A 23,399-nucleotide genomic window follows, 5' to 3' on the forward strand; every position below is an offset into this window, starting at 1 on the left:
GACCGAGAGAGTGGTTAGCTGACCATATGCCCCTCCTCCTCCATACCACATCCTATGACACTTTTGGCAGTGGGTGACATGACGGTCAGTTGGGTACAATTGGCCCATCTGGGACCAGAACACAGATTATCCCCACCAGACACCAATAGCATGTCCAGGTGATATTGTGAGTTACTTAAAGTAGTGCATCCATACCGAAAAAATAGTTAGATGAGTGTTTTATAGATGTTTATCTTAAAATTTGTAGGAGCCTCAGTCTTGAAGGTAGGATGAAGGCCAGCTTGCCTGTATCTTGTTTGACATGGCTGGAAAAATTTCTCTCCAAATACAGTGTGCATATATTTGAATTCTTGAACATATGGGTTTGGTCCATCTGCAATCCAGAACTGTGGAAGTGATCCCTGATTCCCATTTTGGCCTCTTTTTAGTCTTAAAAACCGTGTTTTTTCTGTTGATGTGAAGTCCTAACTCACTTGTTTCAGATTCCAGTGCCTCAACCATTTGTTGTAGTTCTTCCTTGAAGTTAGACAATAATATTATGTCATCAGCATGTCCAAGCCACTTGGTGCTCTCATTTTCAATTTGTATTTTTCTGAGTTTGTTAAATGTTACCTCTATCATAATATCCCCGAAGGAAGTTTGAATAGTAATGGGGAAAGACTGCCACTGTGTTGGAATTTGGTTCTGATCTTGAAAATGTGTGTCATCTTACTCATAATTTTTATTCTTCCTGAAGTGTCAGCAAAGCATGCTTTCCATTCTTAGTGGAAGCTATCATATACTTTCTTTAAGTAAAAAAGTCATATGAAATTCCTGGCTAAACTCCCATCTTTTCTTCATAATTTTTGGTAAAACAAAGATCTGACCAAAATTATGCTTTGTATTCTGCTGTAAGTTTGCCTTGATCTAAAAGGCAGTTTGAAAATATTGCCACAAGCTGTGGTGTATGAATTACAGTGTAGTGGTTAGTGTCACTGGCTGGCATGCTGCAAGTCGCCAGTTCAAAGCTGATCACCAGAAATTTTTGGTATTCAGTGTTGTGTCTAGACAAGACAGCCTAGACACAATGAGAGGAAGCCGAAATGCACGCTATAAGCTCACGCAGGATGACGTGAGGTCTGAAACAGGATACGTAATGAATGCTATAAAGAAAAGTACGTAGCTGCTGGAATACTTAACTTTAATCCATCATTTGTATATATCGTTCTTGATGAGACATGCTTCATATGATAACTATCAATTGCTATGGCGCCTTGCTAGGTCATAGCCATTGACTTAGCTGAAGGCTATTCTAACTATCTTCTCTGCAAATAAGCGAGGCTTCGTCAGTGTTGCATCGCTAGCTAAGTCGTCCGTACAACTGGGGCGAGTGCTAGTAAATCTCTCGAGACCTGCCGTGTGGTGGCGCTCGGTCTGCTGTCACTGACAGTGGCGACATGCGGGTCTGACATGTACTAATGGACCGCGGCCGATTTAAAGCTACCACCTAGCAAGTGTGGTGTCTGGCGGTGACACCACATTCAGTATTTATCATTTTGGAAGGTTCTTGACAAATCTTATGTTTGTAATGTGTGAGTGTTCTGCAGTATTTGATGTTTGTGTAAATACCAGCGTTCTTGAAAGTTAAATGTTTGTATAGATAGCTGCATTTTCCATCCAGGAGGTCATTTTTATTGTGGCTCTACCTTGGCGTCAGTAGCAAACATAATCTCAGTTCTTAAGTGTTCGACCTGGTGAAATGGCTGAAAGACTAGACCGTCTCACCAAATGCAATAGGTAGGATGACATGATATGTTTAGCAAATGTATACTTTTGCTTGGATGACACAGGCCAGCATTTGTTCATGAGCAATGAAAGGAAGATCAATAATTGGATCAAATTGCAGGCTAAACTCAAGTAAAAATATGATGACAGTCACCAGCAAGTCCACTTAGCAGAAGAAAAATTGAACAGAGCCCAGTGTCATACATACAAAATGTGCTGGTCCTTTGCAACACTGTGAATCCAAATATGGCAGAAGCTGACAAAATCTCCATTTGATGAAAGGAGTTGCAGAAGAAGTGTATGTATGAAGCCCATGAGGTAAAGGATGTGACAACAACAGAATGCTTTATCAATTGGTGCCAACACATTGAGGGAATGCAAAGTAAATAATTGGAGAAAAGAGATATGAACAACTTCAGGAAGTGGTCCTTATGGCATTCATGAAAAACTACTATGAACTTGCTTCTCTCATACACTTGGTTGTAAGAGAAGAGATAGAACATTTTATGGGAGCCAAGACTGCCAGACCAAGTACACAAGAGTTAGTGACAATTAACATTGGCCCCATAAGTAAGGAGGTAATAGAGAATGTTGAATTAGAGGTGTATTTATCTTTGGCATCAATCTCTACCACTAGTCAAATACAACATGAAGAATGGACTAGGCCAAATTGGACTTATGATATAGCTGTCAACTACATTAGTAGTTTTGGGACAGAAGCAGTTCTAGTACAAACTGAGGAAGATGCTGAAAAGGTGAAAGCTTGTGTTTCCATATCACTGTCCAAGTCTCAGAAGACCTACTCGACAATCAAGAAATAGTGCCTTGCAGGTGCTTGGGCTGTCATCAAGTGCTGACCATATTTATTTGGCATATCATTCGACATTGTGATGGATCACCATTCTCTGTACCGGATGACCAGCCTGAAGGACCCATTCTGGTCAACTGGGGAGATGATGACTAAAGTTTCAGGAGTATAATGTCACAGTGATTTACAAGAAAAGATGTAAACATGAGGATGCTGACTGCCTTTTGAGGAATCCTTTGGCAGAATACAGCAGCATGGACAAAATCACAGTCATTGCTGCAGTAAAAGACATTGCTGCTGAACACTGTAGAAGCCTTGAAGGATGAAGGCCAACCAAAGAAGGATTCCATTTAATAAACATAAAATTGTATAAGAGGAACTATAAGTAGCTGGTACCAATTGCAGCACCATTCCATCAAACTGAAAGCAACCTGTTGTGGAGGTTCCTCAAGTCAACAACACAGGAATCAGTGGATAAAATTTTACACTGACTACTCCACTTGATATGCTGTCACCAAAGCTGTGCTGGCTCCTGAAACTCCAGAAATTGCAACACCATGTGATGTATGATTGTGGGAAAGTTTTCCATTTGAGACTAGTATCAGAGATAATTTCATGTTTTGACATCACCTTCCTGGATGACTGGTCTTGTAGAATGCTTTAATAGGACGTTGGCAGATATACTCTGGATATTCGCTTATGTCGAACAGAGAGGTTAGGATACAATGCTGCCTGTCATGACATTCACATACAACACAATGGAGAAAGACACTACAGGATCCAATCCTTTCTGCACCACACTCATGGGGCCTATGTGACAATGGATACGCTGTTTCTGTTTCTGCTGAACAGAACTCAGGAGGACTAAATGGATCAGCTCAGCACTGGGACCAAAGATGCAAGGCATCTGGCTGGCTTACCAACCATGGATGCCCAGGAGAAAGAGCAAAAGCACTACAGTGGCAAACATTGGCCATCGAGATACAACTAAGGGGACAGGGTATGAAATTTTACATCTTTGGAAAGTGGGGCTACCAGAAAACCTACTAAAGTGATACTTTGGGATATACCATATTCTTCATTGCTTGTCAGATGCCACATATTAAGTTGAGCATTATGACCCTTCATCAGGAAGACAAAAGCACAGAGAATCGCCCAAATTCTCTGTATGAAGCCCTACTACATTCCAGAGGTGAAGATTGACAGTGGGAGGTTCCAGGAAATTGAAGACCCACATGGCGATCATGCAGCTTTGATGGGAGGGGCTACCTTCATTGTTTATCATAGTGAAGAGCATATAACAACATTACCAGAGTGCAAGGAACTGCCTGGGCTGCCATGTAGAGGGCCACTGACAAGATCTAGATCCAGAGTGGTGTAATTTGTTCCAGTGATACCTTCTGAAACTGTGGGTTGCTGTTGCTGCAGGAAAAGGAGCAATGCTGCAAGCTGTGGTCCACACAGTGTTGCGTAGTGCTTAATGACATAGTCTCCCATGCTGCGAGTCATCATTTTAAACCCGTTCAACAGAAATTATTTGTTTTTTAGTTTTTATCATTTTGGGAAGGTTCTTGAATTATATTATATATTTTCTGGAATATTCAATGTTTGTATAAATGCCACGTTCTGGAATATTCGATGTTTGTATAAATATCTGAACTCTCAATCTAGTCAGTCAGCTCTGTTTCTGCTTACATTAGATCCATAATAATAAAAGTGCTTTCAGTGCTAAGTGTTGTACTTTACTGATGACTCTGCCTTTGAATTTGGACTTCATTGTTGTTTTGATGTGATAATATTATTTAACAAATATTGAGCAGGTAAACTAGTCTCCCATTCAAATCTCCCATTGGGATTACTGAGAAAGTTATCATCATTAGGAGAAACAAAACTGGTGTTCTACATATTGGAATGTGATATGTTTGATTCCTGAATTTGGCAGGTACGTTAGAAAATTTAAAAAGGGAAGTGCACAGGTTGAAGTTATGTACAGTAGGAAGTAGTGAAGTTCAGCAGTGGGAGGAACAGGACTTGTGGTCAGGTGACTACTAAATACTGAGTTACAGATTATAAATACAAAGTCAAACAGGGGTAGTGAAGGAGTGGATTGGATAATGACTAAGAAAATAGGAATGGTGCTGCAATTGGTACCAGATACTTACAGTTCCTCTTATACAATGTTATGTTTATTAAATGGAATCCTCCTTTGGTTGGCCTTCATTCTTCAAGGCTTCTACAGTATTCAGCAGCAATGTCTTTTACTGCAGCAATGATTGTGATTTTGTTCCTGCTGCTGTATTCTGCCAAAGGATTCCTCAAAAGGCAGTCAACATCTTTGTGTTTGCATCTTTTTTTGTAAATCACTGTGACATTATACTCCTGAAACTTGAGTCATCATCTCCCCAGTTGACCAGAATGGGTCCTTCAGGCTAGTCATCCAGTATAGAGAATTGTGGAAAAGTTTTCCATTTGAGGCTAGTATCAGTATGCGGGCAAGCTACAGTGATCAACATAGTGAATGCATTATTGCAGCCACGATAAACAAAAAGCACATACACACCACAGGAGCGCTAGTTTATACACCAAATAGCTCTGCAGATGATGAACAGATTGAAGGAATGCATGATGAGATCAAAGAAACCATTCACGTAGTTCAAGAAGGTGAAAATTTAATTGTGATGGGAGACTGGAATTCGAAGAAAGAGAAGGAAGAATAGTAGGTGAACATGGACTGGGAGAAACAAATGAAAGGGGAACCTGTGTGATAGAATTTTGCACACAGCATAATTTAATTATTGCGAACTCTGGGTTTAAGAATCATAAAAGAAGGTTGTGTATGTGAAAGAGACACTGGAAAGTTTAAAAATGCTTATATGATGGTAATACAGAGATTTCAGCACCAGATTTTAAATTGTATGACATTTCCAGGGCAGATGTGGACTCTTGATCACAATTTATTGGTCATGAATTGTAGATTAAAACTGAATAAATTGCAGAAGGGTAGGAAATTAACGAGTTGAGACATGATAAGTTGAAAGAACCAGAGGCTGTTGAGAGTTTCAGAGGGACCATTAGGCACCAACTGACTAGACCAGGCTAAAGGAATACCGGTAGAAGACAATGGGTAACTTTGAGAGATGAAACAGTGGAGGCAGTGGAGGATCGAATAGGTAAAAAGACAATGCCTAGTAGAAACCCTTGGTTAACAGAATAAATATTGAATTTTATTGATTAAATGATGAAATATAAAAATGCAACAAATGAAGCAGGTGAAAGGAAATACGAACACCTAAATGAGATCGACAGGAAGTGTAAATGACTAAGCAGCGATGGCCGGAAGACAAATGTAGGGATTTGGAAGAAGATTTCACTGGGGGTAAGTTGGGTACTGCCTACAGGTAAATTAAAAAGGCCTCCATCTACATCTACATCTATGCCCTGCAAATGACCATGAAGTGTATGGCAGAGGGTATGTCATATTACACCAGTTATTAGGCTTTCTTCCCATTCCATTCACGTATGGAGTGCGGGAAGAATGAGTGTTTGAAAGCCTGTGTGTATGCTGTAATTATTCTAATCTTGTCCTCACAGTCCCTTTGTGAGCAATACTTAAAGCAAGTTGCCAATCTTTCCACTATTTTGAAATCTTATAAAGATATGACAGAACATTTATCCAAAATAGTATAATTGGCTAGATAAAAAACCTACTAACCGAGTGGTGGCAGAACATGCACACGAAAGAAGTTTATAATTTACCAAGCTTTTGGAGCCTTTTTCAGGTGGAAAGGTGAAGGGCAAGGAAGAGGGGTGAATGGAAAGAACAGGAGAGGTCTAGGAAAAGGGGTAGATTTTGGGAAAGGCACCCAGAACTGTGGGTCAGGGGAAACTTACTAGATGGGCCAAAAGGAGTCGATATCAGATTCTATACTGAAGAATGGAATAATCTCAATTCCAAAAAAAGCAGTTTCTGACAGGTCCAAATATTTTAAAACTACCAGTTTAATAAGTCATGGGTGCAGAATAATATCATGAATTCTTTACAGAAGAATGGAAAACCTGGTAGAAGCTGACCTTGGGGTAGATTAGGTCAGATACTGGGGAAATCTAGGAACACATGAAGCAATACTGACACTACAACTTCTCTTAGAAGATAGGTTAAGAAAAGGCAAACCTATGTTTATAGCATTTGTACACTTAGAGAAAGCTTTTGACAGTGTTGAATGGAATACTCTGTTTGAAATTATGAAGGTAGTTGGGGTAAAATAGAGTCAGTGGAGGGCAGTTTGCAACTTGTACACAAACCAGACGGCAGCTATAAAAGCTGAGGGGCCTGAAAAGGAAGCAGTGATTGAGAAGCTAGTGAGACAAGGTTTTCGTCTATCCCTGGTATTATTCAATCCATACATTAAGCAAACAGTAATGGAAATGAAAGAAAAATTTGCAGTAGGATTTAAACTTCAAGGAGAAGAAATAAAAACTTTGAGGTTTGTTGATGACACTGTAATTCTGTCAGACAGCAAAGGACTTGGAAGAGCAGTTGAACTGAATGGACAGCATCTTGAAAGGGGCACACAAGATGAACAAAAGCAAAATAAGAATAATGAAATGTAGTCTAATTAAATCAGATGGTGCTGAAGGAATTAGATTGTCTAATTAAATCAGATGGTGCTGAAGGAATTAGATTAGGAAATGAGACACTAAAAGCAATAGACTACTTTTGGTATTTGGCAGCAAAATAGCTGATGATGGTTGAAGTAGAGTGGATATAAAATGTAGACTGGTAAGGGCAAGAAAAGAATTTCCGAAAAACAGAAATTCATTCACATCGAATATAGATTTAAGTGTTAGGAAGTTTTTCCTGAAGGTATCTATCTAGAGTGTAGCTATGTATGGAAGTGAAACATGTGTGATAAACAGTTTAGACAGGAAGAGAACAGAGGTTTTTGAAACCTGGTGCAGCAGAAGAATGCTGAAGATAAATCGGTAGATGGCATAATTAATGAAGAGGTACGGAATAGAATTGGGAAGACAGTAAATTTATGGCACAATGTGACTAAAGGAAGGGGTCAGTTTATTGGACACACGCTGAGACATGTACGGGTCACGAGTTTAGGGGGGGGGGGGGGGGGGGAGAGGTAGGGGGGCAGAAATAATAGAGAGAGACCAAGAATGAATACATTAAGCAGATTCATAGGGATTTAGGTTGCAGTAGTTATCCAGAGATAAAGAAGCTTGCACAAGATAGAGCAGCATGGAGAGCTGCATCAAACCAGTCTTTGGACTGCAGACGACAGTAACAACATGCATTTATTGGAAGTACCAACATTATACAACTTCTACTTCAGCAAGTTATCTGATTATCAAGGTTCGAGGATTGAAGACACTTATTAGCTCCAGGGCAAGTACCAGTGATCACCATAAAAGGCCGTTTTCCTTAAACCGTGAGAAAAATGCTGTAAACTGAGAAGATGTAGATCAACATTCTGAACTATTGTGTTTGAAATTTCATGAAAATAAAGCCAGCATGATAAAGGATGAGTATGTTAGCACACATTAGACAACCTTACTTACACCAAAATGGACCTTAACTCCACATTGGGGTATATGCAATAATTTGAAACCTCACCGCAGATTAAAACTGTGCACCACAAAGTTTCAAATGAGGACAGGCTCCACATTTGGGAAACAATCCACTAGGCTGCGGCTAAGTCATGTATCTGTACTACCCTTTCTTCCATGAGCACCAGTAAGTAGAGGAACTTCTGTGAAGTTTGGAAGATAGAAGTGGAAGTAAAGCTGTGAGGGCAGGTCACTAGTCATGCTTGGATAGCTCAGTCAGTAGAACACTTGGCCATGAAAAGGAAAGGTCCCAGGTTTGAGTACCAGTTTGGTTGTTGTTGTGGTCTTCAGTCCAGAGACTGGTTTGATGCAGCTCTCCATGCTGCTCTATCCAGTGCAAGTTTCTTCATATCCCAGTACTTACTGCAACCTACATCCTTCTGAATCTGCTTAGTGTATTCATCTCGTGGTTTCCCTCTATGATTTTTACCCTCCACGTTGCCCTCCAATAACTAAACTGGTGATCCCTTGATACCTCAGAACATGTCCTACCAACTTATCCCTTCTTCTAGTCAAGGTGTGCCACAAATTTCTCTTCTCTGTAATTCTGTTAAATACTTCCTCATTAGTTATGTGATCTACACATCTGTTCTTCAGCGTTCTTCTGTAGCGTCACATTTCGAAAGCTACTATACTCTTCTTGTCCGAACTATTTATCGTCCATGTTTCACTTCCATACATGGCCACACTCCGTACAAATACTTTCAGAAACGACTTCCTGACACTTAAATCTATACTTGATGTTAACAAATTTCTCTTCTTCAGAAACGCTTTCCTTGCCATTGCCAGTCTACATTTTATATCCTCCATACTTCAACCATCATCAGTTATTTTGCTCCCCAAATAGCAAAACACATTTACTACTTGAAGCGGTTCATTTCCTTATGTAACACCCTCAGCATCACCTGGTTTAATTCGATTACATTCCATTATCCTCGTTTTGCTTTTGTTGATGTTCATCTTACATCCTCCTTTCAAGACACAGTCCATTCCGTTCAACTGCTCTTCCAGGTCCTTTTCTGTCTCTGACAGAATTACAATGTCATTGGCGACTCTCAAAGTTTTTATTTCTTCTCCATGGATTTTAATTCCTACTCTGAATTTTTCTTTTGTTTCCTTTACTGCTTGCTCAATATACAGATTGAATAACATTGGGGAGAGGCTACAACCCTAACTCACTCCCTTCCCAACCACTGCTTCCCTTTCATGCCCCTCGACTCTTATAACTGCCATCTGGTTTCTGTACAAATTGTAAATAGCCTTTTGCTCCCTGTATTTTACCCCTGACACTTTCAGAATTTGAAAGAGAGTTTTCCAGTAAACATTGTTAAAAGCTTTCTCTAAGTCTACAAATGATAAAAACGTAGGTTTTTCCTTTCCTTAATCTATTTTCTAAGATAAGTCGTAGGATCAGTATTGCCTCATGTGTTCCAATATTTCTACGGAATCCAAAGTGGCTTCCCGGAGGTCGCCTTCTACCAGTTTTTCCATTCGTCTGTAAAGTATTCATGTTAGTATTTTCCAGCCGTGGCTTATTAAACTGATAGTTCGATAATTTTCACATCTGTCAGCACCTGCTTTCTTTGGGATTGGAATTATTATATTCTTCTTTGAGGGTATTCCGCCTGTCTCATACATCTTGCTCACCAGATGGTAGAGTTTTGTCAGGGCTGGTTCTCCCGAGTCTATCAGTAGTTCAAATGGAATGTTGTCTACTCCCGGGGCCTTGTTTCAGTTTAGGTCTTTCAGTGCTCTGTCAAACTTTTCACGCAGTATCATATCTCCCATTTCATCTTCATCTACATCCTCTTCCATTTCCATAATATTGTCCTCAAGTACATCACCCCTGTACAGACCCTCTATATACTACTTCCACCTTTTTGTTTTCTCTTCATTGCTTAGAACTGGGTTTCCATCTGAGCTCTTGATATTCATACAAGTGGTTCTCTTTTCTCCGAAAGTCTCTTTAATTTTCCTGTAGGCAGTATCTATCTTACCCCTAGTGAGATATGCCTGTACATTTTTACATTTGTATTCTGGCCATCCCTGCTTAACCATTTTGCACTTCCTGTTGATCTCATTTTTGAGACATTTGTATTCCTTTTTGCCTGCTTCATTTACTGCATTTTTATATTTTCTCCTTTCATAAATTAAATTCAATATATCTTCTGGTACTCAAGGATTTCTACTAGCCCTCATCTTTTTACCTACTTGATTCTCTGCTGCCTTCACTGTTTCATCCCTCAAAGCTACCCATTCTTCTTCTACTGTATTTCTTTCCTCTATTCCTGTCAATCGATCCCTAATGCTCTCCCTGAAACTCTCTACAACCTCAGGTTTTGTCAGTTTATCCAGATCCCATCTCCTTAAATTCCCACTTTTTTGCAGTTTCTTCAGTTTTAATCTAAAGTTCATAACCAATAGATTGTGGTCGGAGTCCACATCTGCCCCTGGAAATGTCTTACAATTTAAAACCTGGTTCCTAAATATCTATCTTACCATTATATAATCTACCTGAAACCTTCGAGTACCTCCAGGCTTCTTCCATGTATACAACCTTCTTTCATGATTCTTAAACCAAGTGGTAGCTATGATTAAGTTATGCTGTGTGCAAAATTCTACCAGGCAGCTTCCTCTTTCATTTCTTACCCCCATTACATATTCACCTATTACGCTTCCTTCTCTTCCTTTTCCTACTACTGAATTCCAGTCACCCATGACTACTAAATTTTCATCTACATTCACTATCTGAATAATTTCTTTTATCTCATCATACATTTCATTAATCTCTTCGTCAACTGTGGAGATAGTTGGCATATAAACTTGTACTACTGTGGTAGGCGTGGGCTTCTTGTCTATCTTGGACACAATAATGCATTCAGTATGCTGTTTGTAGTAGCGTACCTGCACTCCTATTTTTTAATTCATTATTATACCTACTCCTGCATTACCCCTATTTGATTTTGTATTTATAACCCTGTATTCATCTGACTAGAAGTCTTGTTCCAACTGCCACCGAACTTCACTAATTCCCATTATATCTAATTTTAACCTATCCATTTCCCTTTTTAAATTTTCTAACCTACCTACCCAATTAAGGGATCTGATATTCCACGCTACAAACCATAGAACACCAGTTTTCTTTCTCCTGATAATGGTGTCCTGAGTAGTTCCTGCCCGGAGATCCAAATGGGGGGCTATTTTACCTCCGGAATATTTTACCCAAGAGGACGCCATCATCATTTAACCATATTAACCATACAGTAAAGGTGCATGCCTTCGGGAAAAATTACGTCTGTAGTTTCCCCTTGCTTTCAGCCGTTCGCAGTACCAGCACAGAAAGACCTTTTTGGTTAATGTTACAGGACCAGGTCGGTCAATCATCCAGACTGTTGCCCCTGCAACTACTGAAAAGGCTGCTGCCCCTCTTCAGGAACCACAAGTTGGTCTGGCCTCTCAACAGATACCCGTCTGTTGTGGTTGCACCTACGATATGGCTACCTGTATCGCTGAGCACACAAGCATGCCCACCAACGGCAAGGTCCATGGTTCATGTTGGGACCAGTTTGGTATACAGCTTTATTCTGCCAGGAAGTTTCAGAATTTTCACTGCCTGATTATTTGTTGTGAACCAAAATTGCTTTGTTGAGTGAGGAGAGAGAAGATCAGTGGAAATAACAGCACACTACTTGCTGAGTTACATTTAGACAAGGTAACCACATTTAGTATTTAGAAGTATGGTGATAGTTAATTGTCAGGACAATATACAAATTAATTTTTGTAAGAGATGGTTGTCTTTTGTTAATAATCTGTACTTTGAGTTTTCCTCATTCATGAAGGTTCTTGTTCTTGGTGGGAATTACAGAACAGATGAAACATATGATTTCATGAATCGCACGTAACTAATATCACCTGCTGAGGCATTGGTTTCACTCTGCAGAAATATCACATTCATGAAGATTGCCACATTTGCTTTTGAAATTCACATAATGTATTGCATAAATTTAGTTCTGCACGCATTTTATTGTTTTTCCACTCAAGGTTCACAGCCTTTATTCCCAAAAGCAATGCTACATATGAGTTCCTTTAGTACTATTAGGGTGCGTTTACACGTGTGAACTTTTTGGATAATCGTCTTACAGTCTTTGCACACACAAGAACATGATGGGTGTCCAGCACATTTTTCTCTAATGGGTAGAAATGAGTTGCAGAGACAATGCCCAAATGATTGGATTGAACGAGGAGGAGATGTGTCGTGGCCGGCTCATTCAACAGACTTGACAGCTCTGGATTTTTTCTTGTGGGGATTCGTAAAAGACATTGTTTATAAAGATGTTCCAGCTATACTTGAACATATACGAGAGAGAACTGTCAGAGCATGTGCTTCAATAAGTGCCGAAGTGATAAGGAATACCACTTAATCCCTGATAAGAAGATTGCAGCACTGCACTGATAGCAATGGTGATAACTTTGAACACCATCTGTAAATGTAGGTTCATGCCACCTTTCTGACCTTCATTGACCTCCAAAGACCTTACTGTTACACATCACTGGACTCGTCTCAATAGTTTCTATCAGAAAATAAGTACCAAACTATAGTATCCCATTAAAAGAAATTAAAAAAATAAAAAATAAAAAAGAAGTTAACCTTCATATCTCTTGACATGACCCCACCTAGCAACAAAAAACAAACATCATATTATGGCCCTCGTTGTCCCATGCAACATTTGTCCCACAAACATTTCAGCTACTACCACACTTTCAGAGTTATTCTATGAGGCAATAGTTAGTGAAGGAGTGTATTTATATATATATTAAACTGTTCAGATAGTTAAAGGAGATGAAAATTAATTGTGATGGAATACTGCAATTCGATAGTAGGAAAAGGAAGAGAAGGAAAAACAGTAGGTGAATATGGAATGGGGGAAAGGAATGACAGATGGTGCCAGCTGGTCGAATGTTCCACAGAGCATAATTTAATTATCTCTAACACTTGGTTTAAGATAAGGTAAGGTCTTACGGGACCAAACTACTGAGGTCATCGGTCACTTGGTTTAAGAAAGATAAAAGAAGGTTGTATGGGTGGAAGAGACCTGTAGGCACTGGAGGTTTCAGATTGATTATGTAATGGTAGGACAAAAATTTAGTAACCAGATTTTAAATTTTAAGACATTTCCAGGGGCAGAAGTGGACTCTGACCACAATTTATTGGTTGTGAATTGTAGATTAAAACTGAAGAAATTGCAAAAAGGTAGGAAATTAAAGAGATGGGACCTGGATAAGCTGAAAGAACCAGAGGTTGTTGAGAGTTTCAGATGGGGCAATAGGCAACAGATGACTAAATCAGGGGAAAGGAATACAGCAGAAGACAAATGGGTAACTTTAAGAGATGAAATAGTGAAGGCAGCAGGGGTAAAAAGACAAGGACTAGTGGAAATCCTTGGATAACATGAGACATTCAGCTTAATTGATGAAAGGAGAAAACTTAAAAATTCAGCAAATGAAGCAGGTGGAAGGGAATACAAAGGTTTAAAAAATGAGATTAACAGGAAGTGCAGAATGGTTAAGCAGGAATGGCTGGATGACAAATGGAAGGATTTAGAAGGGCATTTCACTCGGGGAAACTTAGATACCACCTGCAGGAAAAGAGAAGCAGTTGTATGATATCAAGAGCTCAGATGAAAAACCAGTCGTAAAGAAGGAAGGAAAAACTGAAAGGTGGAAGGAGTATATAGAGGGTGTATACAAGGGAGATAAAATTGAAGACAATGTTATAGATAGGGGGAATGGGCATACATGAAGACGAGATGAGAGATATGATACTGTGAGAAGAATTTGACAGTGCTCTGAAAGATCTAAGGCAAAACAAGGCCCCAGGTCCAGCTGATATTTTGTCAGAATTACTGATAGCCTTGGGAGAGCCAGCCATGACAAAACTCTTCCACCTCATGTGCGAGATGTATGAGACAGGTGAAATACCCTCAGACTCTTAGGAGAATGTGGTAATTCCAATTCCAAAATTGGAAAAACTGGTATCAGTTTGGATTCCAGATAAATGTACGAACAGGCAATGCAATACTGACCCAACAATTTATCTTAGAAGGTAGGTTAAGGAAAGACAAACCTATGTTTATAGCATTTGTAGACTTAGAGAAAGCTTTTGACAATATTGATTCGAATACTCTCTTTGAAATTCTGAAGGTAGCAGGGGTAAAATACAGGGAGTGAAGGACTATTTATGACTTGTACAGAAACTAGATGACAGTTGTAAGATTCAAGGGGCATGAAAGGAAGCAGTTGTTGAGAAGGGAGCAAGACAGGGTTGTAGCCTGTCCCCAATGTTATTCAATCTGTACATTGAACAAGCAGTAAAGGAAGCTACAGAAAAATCTGGAGTAGGAATTAAAGTTCAGGGAGAAGAAATAAAAACTTTGAGGTTTGCCGATGACATTGTAATTCTGTCAGAGACAACAAAGGACTCGGAAGAGCACTTGAATGGAATGTACAATGTCTTCAAAGGAGGATATAAGATGAACATAGACAAAAGCAAAACAAGGATAAGGGAACAAAGGTGAATTAAATCTGCTGATGCTAAGGGAATTAGATTAGGAAATGAGACACTTAAAGTAGTAAATGAGTTTTGTTATTTGGCAGCAAAACAACTGATGATGGCCAAAGTAGAGAGGATATAAAATGTAGATTGGCAAAGGCAAGAAAAGCATTTCTGAAGAAGAGACATTTGTTAACATCGAATATAAATTTAAGTGTTAGGAAGCCTTTTCTGAAGATATTTGTCTGGATTGTAGCCATGTGTGGAAGTGAAACATGGATGATAAACAATTCAGGCAAAAGGAAAAAGAGATTTCAAAATATGGGACTAGAGGAGACTGTTGAAGATTAGATGGGTAGATTACGTAACCGATGAGGGGGCACTGAGGAAATTTGGAGAGACAAGAAATTTGTGGCACAACTTGACCAGGAGAAGGGATTGGTTGATAGGACACATTCTGCGACATCAAGGGGTCACCAATTTAGTATTGGAGGGACATGTGGGGGGGGGGGGGGAGACTAATAGAGGGAGAGCAAGAGATTAATACAGTAACCAGACTGAGAATGATGTAGCTATTCAGAGATGAAGAGGCTCACACAGTATAGTAGAGCAGCATGGAGAACTGCATCAAACCAGTCTTTGGACTGAAGACCACAGCAATAGCAACATCAACTAAATGTATGTGCTTTTAAAATACAATTCTGTAAGCCATACATTAAACAAATAAATAACACCTGAGAAGCTGTAGACAGTCATTTCATTCCATTTTGTAGGTGTTGGAATTGACCCACCAAAGACAGGGAAATTCATGATAATCCACCACAAATAATGTGTGTTTCTGATCAGAAATGTGAATTAGAGTTGAAAAAGTCTTATGCCGAGTAGTTAATGGAGAATGAAAGGGAACTAATAAATTAGTTTTTAATTCTACTGTGCTCTGTCTATGCAAGGGTATTTACAAAGAAATGAGAGCACAATGCTAAGAATTGCCGAATTATAAATATTTCCTCAGCTTGACAAAAATATTTATTTTATAAGACAGATGAAATATTTTTGTACATTGCATCTGAAATCTAGATACCTTCTGTAACGTATACTGTCACTGTGAGTAGATCAATTAATATTGATAAATATTGGATTTATCAGTAGACATCATGATTTACATTTGTTGAATTTTTAGATACCACAGATCTCATCAGGAAGAGCGTCAGAAAGCAGAGCCAAGCAATTCATCCCAGTATAGTGCTCCTCTTAATCTTCAGAAGAAGCAACTATCTGTTTCACTAAGAAAAAGTAAGAAACAAAAATGTCACTCTCCTCTTTTGTTTACGTAACATATGCCCTATATTAGTGTAAAAAGTATGATACAGTACATGTTTTATAATTTTATATACTCTCGCCCTTCTTATTGCATTTGCAAGAGCGCCTGGCAAAAAGAAAATCCACTACAGCAAACACTGGACAATTCAGTGGGGAGATCAGGCTCTTCAACAAACAAAATGATGGTCCAGCAGTGGCGTCATTGCAGTCAAATGTTTGGAATACAGTACCAAACGTTTCTTCAAACATTTTTGTAAGTTAACATTTTTGCAGTTATTTTTATTATATGCTGATATCACACAATTTCCTTAATCTTTACCTGGGATCATCAAAATGTATGAAAGTAAGATCTCTGCTTAATATAAAGATGACATGTTGAGTTGCAGACAAGCACAACAAAAAGACTGTTACTACTATATGAAAAGACTGTTGGAATTCCAACATGGAGTTTCCATTGTATGAAAGTAAGATCTACTTGTTGTGTATGAAAATGAGTCAAAGGTTTGACGTAAATCATCCAGAGAAGCTATTAAGATTTATTTTTAAATCCATATTTTGTTTTTAATGTAACTTCTCAAGTAGTGTTACTGATGAAAACTAAAGCCAAAATATATCGAAGTGATAATTTGCTATATGAAGTGAAAATGTAGATGATATCACTCACTTTTGGATGTTTTAATTGCCATTTGTCACAGAGAAATATGCTCATAAGACAAAACATGATGACCACCACCCACCACAATTCTGGTTTTGGACTGATGTCATTGCTGGCATGTGACAAGGTAAAAAAAGTATGTAAGCAGAGCAGACATGGACGGGAGATTACCCTAGTGAAGATATGGACTGCAAATGGGGAAATCTGCTGAGATAACCGAATCTGACAAAGGGCAGATTATTATTAAGCAGAGCCTATGAAGGAGTATCTCTGCCAGCTGCGGTGGCCGAGCGGTTCTGGTGCTTCAGTCCAGAGCCGCGCGACTGCTACCGTCGCAGGTTGAAATCCTGCCTTGGTCATGGATGTGTGTGATGTCTTTAGGTTAGTTAGATTTAAGTAGTTATAAGTTCTAGGGGACTGATGACCTCAGATGTTAAGTCCCCTAGTGCTCGGAGACATTTGAACCATTTTTGGAGTAGGCCTATCTCTTAAATGGCGAAGCTGGTAAAACTGTCACATGCTACTGTTGTGAGTATGTATGGAAAGAGGTAGGACGACAGTGAAACCACCACTAGGCACTAAATGGTTGGATGTCCATGACGCTTTACAGAACATGGGGTTCGGAGGCTTGTCTGCTCTGTAGAGTAGGTCAGATGGGGATCTGTGACATTTATGGCTCAAAAGCACAATGCTGGTGCACACACAAGTGTTTCACAGCACAACATTGCTGCACACAGCACAAGATACATTGTTGAACATGGAGCTCTGCAGCAGACCACCACTACATGTTCCCACGTTGACCCAATGACACCATCAATTACAATTGCAGTGGGGATGGGACCAACGGGATTCAACCATTGATCAATGGAAACATGTTGGATCTTTGGGTGAATCATGTATTTGCTACACTAAGTGGACGATCATCTCGACAAGCGCCATCATTGAGCTGAATAGTGGCTCAAAATGTACAGTATGCCACAGATGCAGCTTGGTGGAAGCAGTATTATCCTGTGGGAAACGTTCTCCTGTGCTTGCATGGGACGTGTAGTAATCGAAGACACACTAACAGATATGAACCAGCTGCAGCCCTTCATGCTTGATCCATCTTTTTGAATTTGTCTATGTCTCAGAGCCAGAACAATGCTACAGTGGTTTGAGGAGCATTATAGTGAACTCACACTGATATCTCAGTGACAAAATTCGTCTGATACATCATATGGAAGCCATTTGGGTTGCTGTCGGGCACCATCACTGCGTATGCAAATCAATGTCCCATTGCTGACGTGAATTACATGACCTGTGTGTAAACATGTAATAGCACATACCTCAAAAAACCTACCAACTAACTGTCAGACCTCTGATACACAGAATCAACAATGAGTTTCGCTCCAAAGACAAATGAGCAGACTATTAAGAAAGTGGTCATAATGTTTTGGCTCTTCGGTGTACAATGTACTCCAATGAAGATATGAAGGGAGATCAAGGTTTAATTATGAGCAAAAAGAATTAAAATCTTGGATGTATGACTGCACTGGGGAGGGGGAGCAGAGGAGTAGTGGTAAAAAGATTTTTTTATGCAGAGAATGTAGTAAAAAGTGGTATACTTATGTCAGTGTGAGTAATTTATGTATTCTTCAATTCTATAGAAACTATGACCTTTTAGAAATAGTGCAAAATATAAGTAATTTGGGATTCTTAACATATCTGTGGAACTGGAAACATAATACTCTTGCATGCTGAGGAACATTTCAGATGCCAATCAGTTTATCTTTATAACTCTTGTATTGAAAATACATTTATATACAGCTACGCAATGTAAGGTTTATATTCAGCAGTAACCTTGCAGAACTATGCAGTAATGTTCTAAATTATTATTTATCTGGGATTATTTATCACAATCAAGTTGAGTACAGTATGAGGGAACAAATAACTGCAATAATATTTCTGCGTGAACTTGAAATTTTTATCTAAAATACTAGCTTTTTACTGGCTTCACCTGCCAAACTATTGTTGTGTACATTGCACACATCTTGTCCTCCTCCCTCACTCTGTTATTCCCCTTCCCTACCTTTCTCTGGCCATCTCCTCCTTCCCCTCTCTCTGTCTGTCTCCTCCTCCTCTTTCTGTCAACCTACTCCAACTCCCTCTGTTTGCCAATCTCCTCCTCCCCCCTTCCTACTAAGCAGTGCTGTCAGTATGTAAACTGCCTGGAAGGTATTCTAATACTATGTGCACAACACGCTGGGCCTGCAGGGCAGCTGAGATGTCAGGTGTTAGCAGTCCTTTTCACCTCCATCTAAAGCCCAGAGGGAGTTGAGTATGGTATACACTGCAGAGTACTGAAAATAATTTACAAATTTTGATATCAGAAGCAATCATTTTAAACCACACATGTCTTTGAATTTCATATTTATTCTGTTAACTCTACATCTACATACAAATTCTGTAACCCACTGTGAAGTAGTGGGTGCAAGTCGTTAGGATTCCTTCCTGCTCCGATTGCTTAGGGAGTGCAGGATAAATCCTTAAACGACTCTGTGCAGTGTGTGTATTATAATTAGTGTAATAGTGTAAACTGTATTATAATTAGTGTAATCTTGTCTTCACTGTCCCTATTGAAGCAGTATGTAGAGGTCTGAATTATATTTCTAGATTCTTCAGTTAATGCTGGTTCTTAAAATTATGTAAGTAGGCCTTTAGAGATAGTTGGCACTTATATATATACAATAGAGGGAAACATTCCACGTGGGAAAAATATATCTAAATGCAAAGATGATGTGACTTACCAAACGAAAGTGCTGGCAGGTCAATAGACACACAAACAAACATAAACATACACACAAAATTCAAGATTTCCCAACAAACGGTTGCTTCATCAGGAAAGAGGGAAGGAGAGGGAAAGACGAAAGGATGTGGGTTTTAAGGGAGAGGTTCAAATGGTTCAAATGGCTCTGAGCACTATGGGACTTAACCTCTGTGGTCATCAGTCCCCTAGACCTTAGAACTACTTAAACCTAACTAACCTAAGGACATCACACACATCCATGCCCGAGGCAGGATTCGAACCTGTGACCATAGCAGTCACGCGGTTCCGGACTGAGCGCCTAGAACCGCTAGACCACCGCGGCTGGCTTGAGGGAGAGGGTAAGGAGAGAGGGATTGGAATGACTCCTTACCCTCTCCCTTAAAACCCACATCCTTTCGTCTTTCCCTCTCCTTCCCTCTTTCCTGATGAAGCAACCGTTGGTTGCGAAATCTTGAATTTTGTGTGTATGTTTGTGTTTGTTTGTGTCTCTATCGACCTGCCAGCGCTTTCGATTGGTAAATCACATCATCTTTGTTTCTAGATATATTTTTCCCACGTGGAATGTTTCCCTCCATATATATATATATATATATATATATATATATATATATATATATATATATATATATATATATATATAGAGGGAAACATTCCACCTATATATATATATATATATATATATATATATATATATATATATATATATATATATATATAAAAAAACAAAGATGATGTGACTTACCAAATGAAAGTGCTGGCAGGTCGACAGACACACAAACGAACGCAAACATACACACAAAATTCAAGCTTTCGCAACAAACTGTTGCCTCATCAGGAAAGAGGGAAGGAGAGGGAAAGACGAAAGGATGTGGGTTTTAAGGGAGAGGGTAAGGAGTCATTCCAATCCCGGGAGAGGAAAGACTTACCTTAGGGGGGAAAAAAGGAGGGGTATACACTCGCACACACACACATATCCATCCACACATATACAGACACAAGCAGACATATTTAAAGACTGCTGGTCTAAAAACAAAGATGATGTGACTTACCAAAGGAAAGTGCTGGCAGGTCGACAGACACACAAACGAACACAAACATACACACAAAATTCAAGTTTTTGCAACAAACTGTTGCCTCATCAGGAAAGAGGGAAGGAGAGGGAAGGACGAAAGGATGTGGGTTTTAAGGGAGAGGGTAAGGATTTTTACAAAAGGAGGAAAGGTTAACTACTGAATTAGGGTGTCGTGGTTCCGGATTGTGTTGATTGGAATTTTGAGGTTTTGGAGGGAGTCGAGCTGGAAGTGGGAGGTTGAGTAGATGGGAGAGACTGGGTTTGTGTGCAATGAGAGGAGGTTGAAGTTTGCTGGAAAGGTTGTGAAGGGTGAGTGAGTTGCCTTTCTGGAGGTGGGAAACCAGGAGATTGGATAGTTTTTTGAGGTGAAGGGTGGCATGTTGTTCTAATTTGCGGTTGGCCTGTAGGAGGATGCTCTGAACAGCCGGTGTGGATGTGGGAGAGGAAAGATTGAGGACTTTTATTAAGGATAGGAGTTGACGGGTGTGTTCATTGGCTGAGTGGATGTGCAGGTGAAGGATTAGGTGGGTGAGGGCAATGGATTGTTCAGTTTGGAACTGGTACAGGGACTGATGGAAAGAAGGGTTGCAGCCAGAGATGGGAACTTTAAGTGTGAGGCCTTTGGGGGTAATGCTAAATGTCAGACAAGCCTGAGAAAATAAAATATGTGAGCGTAATCTGGCTAGGGTGAAGGCATGTTTGTGGAGGGAATGTAAATAAAACTTTATGGGGTCGTTGTGGGGGTGTTGTGAGGGTGACATGGTATTAGAAGGTGGAAAGTGTAACATGGGGTTGAAATGAAAATGAAAATAACTGGAGAAAGTAACTGGAGATCTGTTGTGAAAAATGGCGAAAAAGTGTTGGATAAAGCTGGCTATGTTGATCCTGTGGTGAACTTGAGTTGATAGGCAACGATGTGCACAAAGGTTAGGTGGTTGTGTTGCTGCCAAAACACGTTAAAGGATGGAGAGATTCGGGAAAATTTCGAAAAAACGGCGTATAAATTTATTAAAAAGAGTGGTTTTGTTGTGGTAGATTATGAAAATGAGGCTAACAATTGTCTGGCGAAGATATAATGACGATAAAACCTGTGGGAAGCGGCTAAAAATTATCAGTGATGTGGGAAAAACGGAAATGGAAATAAAGCGAAAGCTATCAGAACTAGACGAAATGGTTGTGTAATAGGTGAAAGGAACTGTTTGTGGACTAGAAACGGTGGATTTTATAGCAGCGGTAGTGTTGAAAGCGGAAAAAAAATTTTTTTTGGTTATGGTTTGGAAGTGGGTGACGTATTATTGAGTATATATAGGCGGGATAAAATTGTATAGTAGATTACGGTAAAAAGGAGAAGGTGAATACAAAGTGAAACTACTGGCAAAAACAAAAAGAGAAAATAAGACGACAGAAAAGATTTCGAAATGCAACAGTGACAACAACAAACGTAATTGTTGGGTTCAAATTAATGATATGAATTAATAGAGGGAAACATTCCACATGGGAAAAATATATCTAAAAACAAAGATGATGTGACTTACCAAACGAAAGCGCTGGCACGTCGATAGACACACAAACAAACACAAACATACACACATAATTCAAGCTTTCGCAACAAACTCTTGCCTCATCAGGAAAGAGGGAAGGAGAGGGAAGGACGAAAGGATGTGGGTTTTAGGATATATATATATGTGACTTACCAAACGAAAGTGCTGGCAGGTCGATAGACACACAAACAAACACAAACATACACACAAAATTGAAGCTTTCACAACAAACGCTGGCCTTCAAAAGTGAAGAAGTTGTGGGTCAGCCAGCTTCATCCTGACCTATAACTTCTTCACTTTCGAAGGCCAGACATACCAACAATTAAAGGGAACAGCCATGGGTACCAGGAGGGCCCCCTCGTACGCCAGCCTATTCATGGGTCAATTAGAGGAAGCTTTCTTGGTTACCCAGGTCTGCCAACCCAAAGTTTGGTACAGATTTATTGATGACATTTTCATGATCTGGACTCACAGTGAAGAACAGCTCCAGAATTTCCTCTCCAACCTCAGCTCCTTTGGTTCCATCAGATTCACCTGGTCCTACTCCAAATCCCATGCCACTTTCCTTGACGTTGACCTCCACCTGTCCAATGGCCAGCTTCACACGTCCGTCCACATCAAACCCACCAACAAGCAACAGTACCTCCATTATGAGAGCTGCCACCCATTCCACATCAAACGGTCCCTTCCCTACAGCCTAGGTCTTCGTGGCAAACGAATCTGCTCCAGTCCGGAATCCCTGAACCATTACACCAACAACCTGAAAACAGCTTTTGCATCCCGCAACTACCCTCCCGACCTGGTACAGAAGCAAATAACCAGAACCACTTCCTCATCTCCTCAAACCCAGAACCTCCCAGAGAATAACCCCAAAAGTGCCCCACTTGTGACAGGATACTTTCCGGGACTGGATCAGACTCTGAATGTGGCTCTCCAGCAGGGATACAACTTTCTCAAATCCCGCCCTGAAATGAGATCCATCCTTCATGAAATCCTCCCCACTCCACCAAGAGTGTCTTTCCGCCGTCCACCTAACCTTCATAACCTCTTAGTTCATGCCTATGAAATCCCCAAACCACCTTCCCTACCCTCTGGCTCCTAACCTTGTAACTGCCCCCGGTGTAAAAGCTGTCCCATGCACCCTCCCACTACCACCTACTCCAGTCCTGTTACCCAGAAGGTGTACATGATCAAAGGCAGAGCCACGTGTGAACGCACCCATGTGATTTACCAACTGACCTGCCTACACTGTGAAGCTTTCTAT

At 39.9% G+C, this 23,399-nt stretch overlaps 1 protein-coding gene across 1 annotated transcript in view; it reads right to left on the bottom strand.

Moving 5' to 3' along the window:
* The window catches only part of LOC124776112 (vegetative cell wall protein gp1-like), a 180,981-nt gene that overhangs the window by 141,501 nt on the left and 16,081 nt on the right, over window positions 1-23,399 (bottom strand). The gene's annotated exons all lie outside the window — the stretch shown is intronic.

Source organism: Schistocerca piceifrons, chromosome 2, assembly GCF_021461385.2.
Source record: "Schistocerca piceifrons isolate TAMUIC-IGC-003096 chromosome 2, iqSchPice1.1, whole genome shotgun sequence".
Lineage (NCBI taxonomy): Eukaryota > Metazoa > Arthropoda > Insecta > Orthoptera > Acrididae > Schistocerca > Schistocerca piceifrons.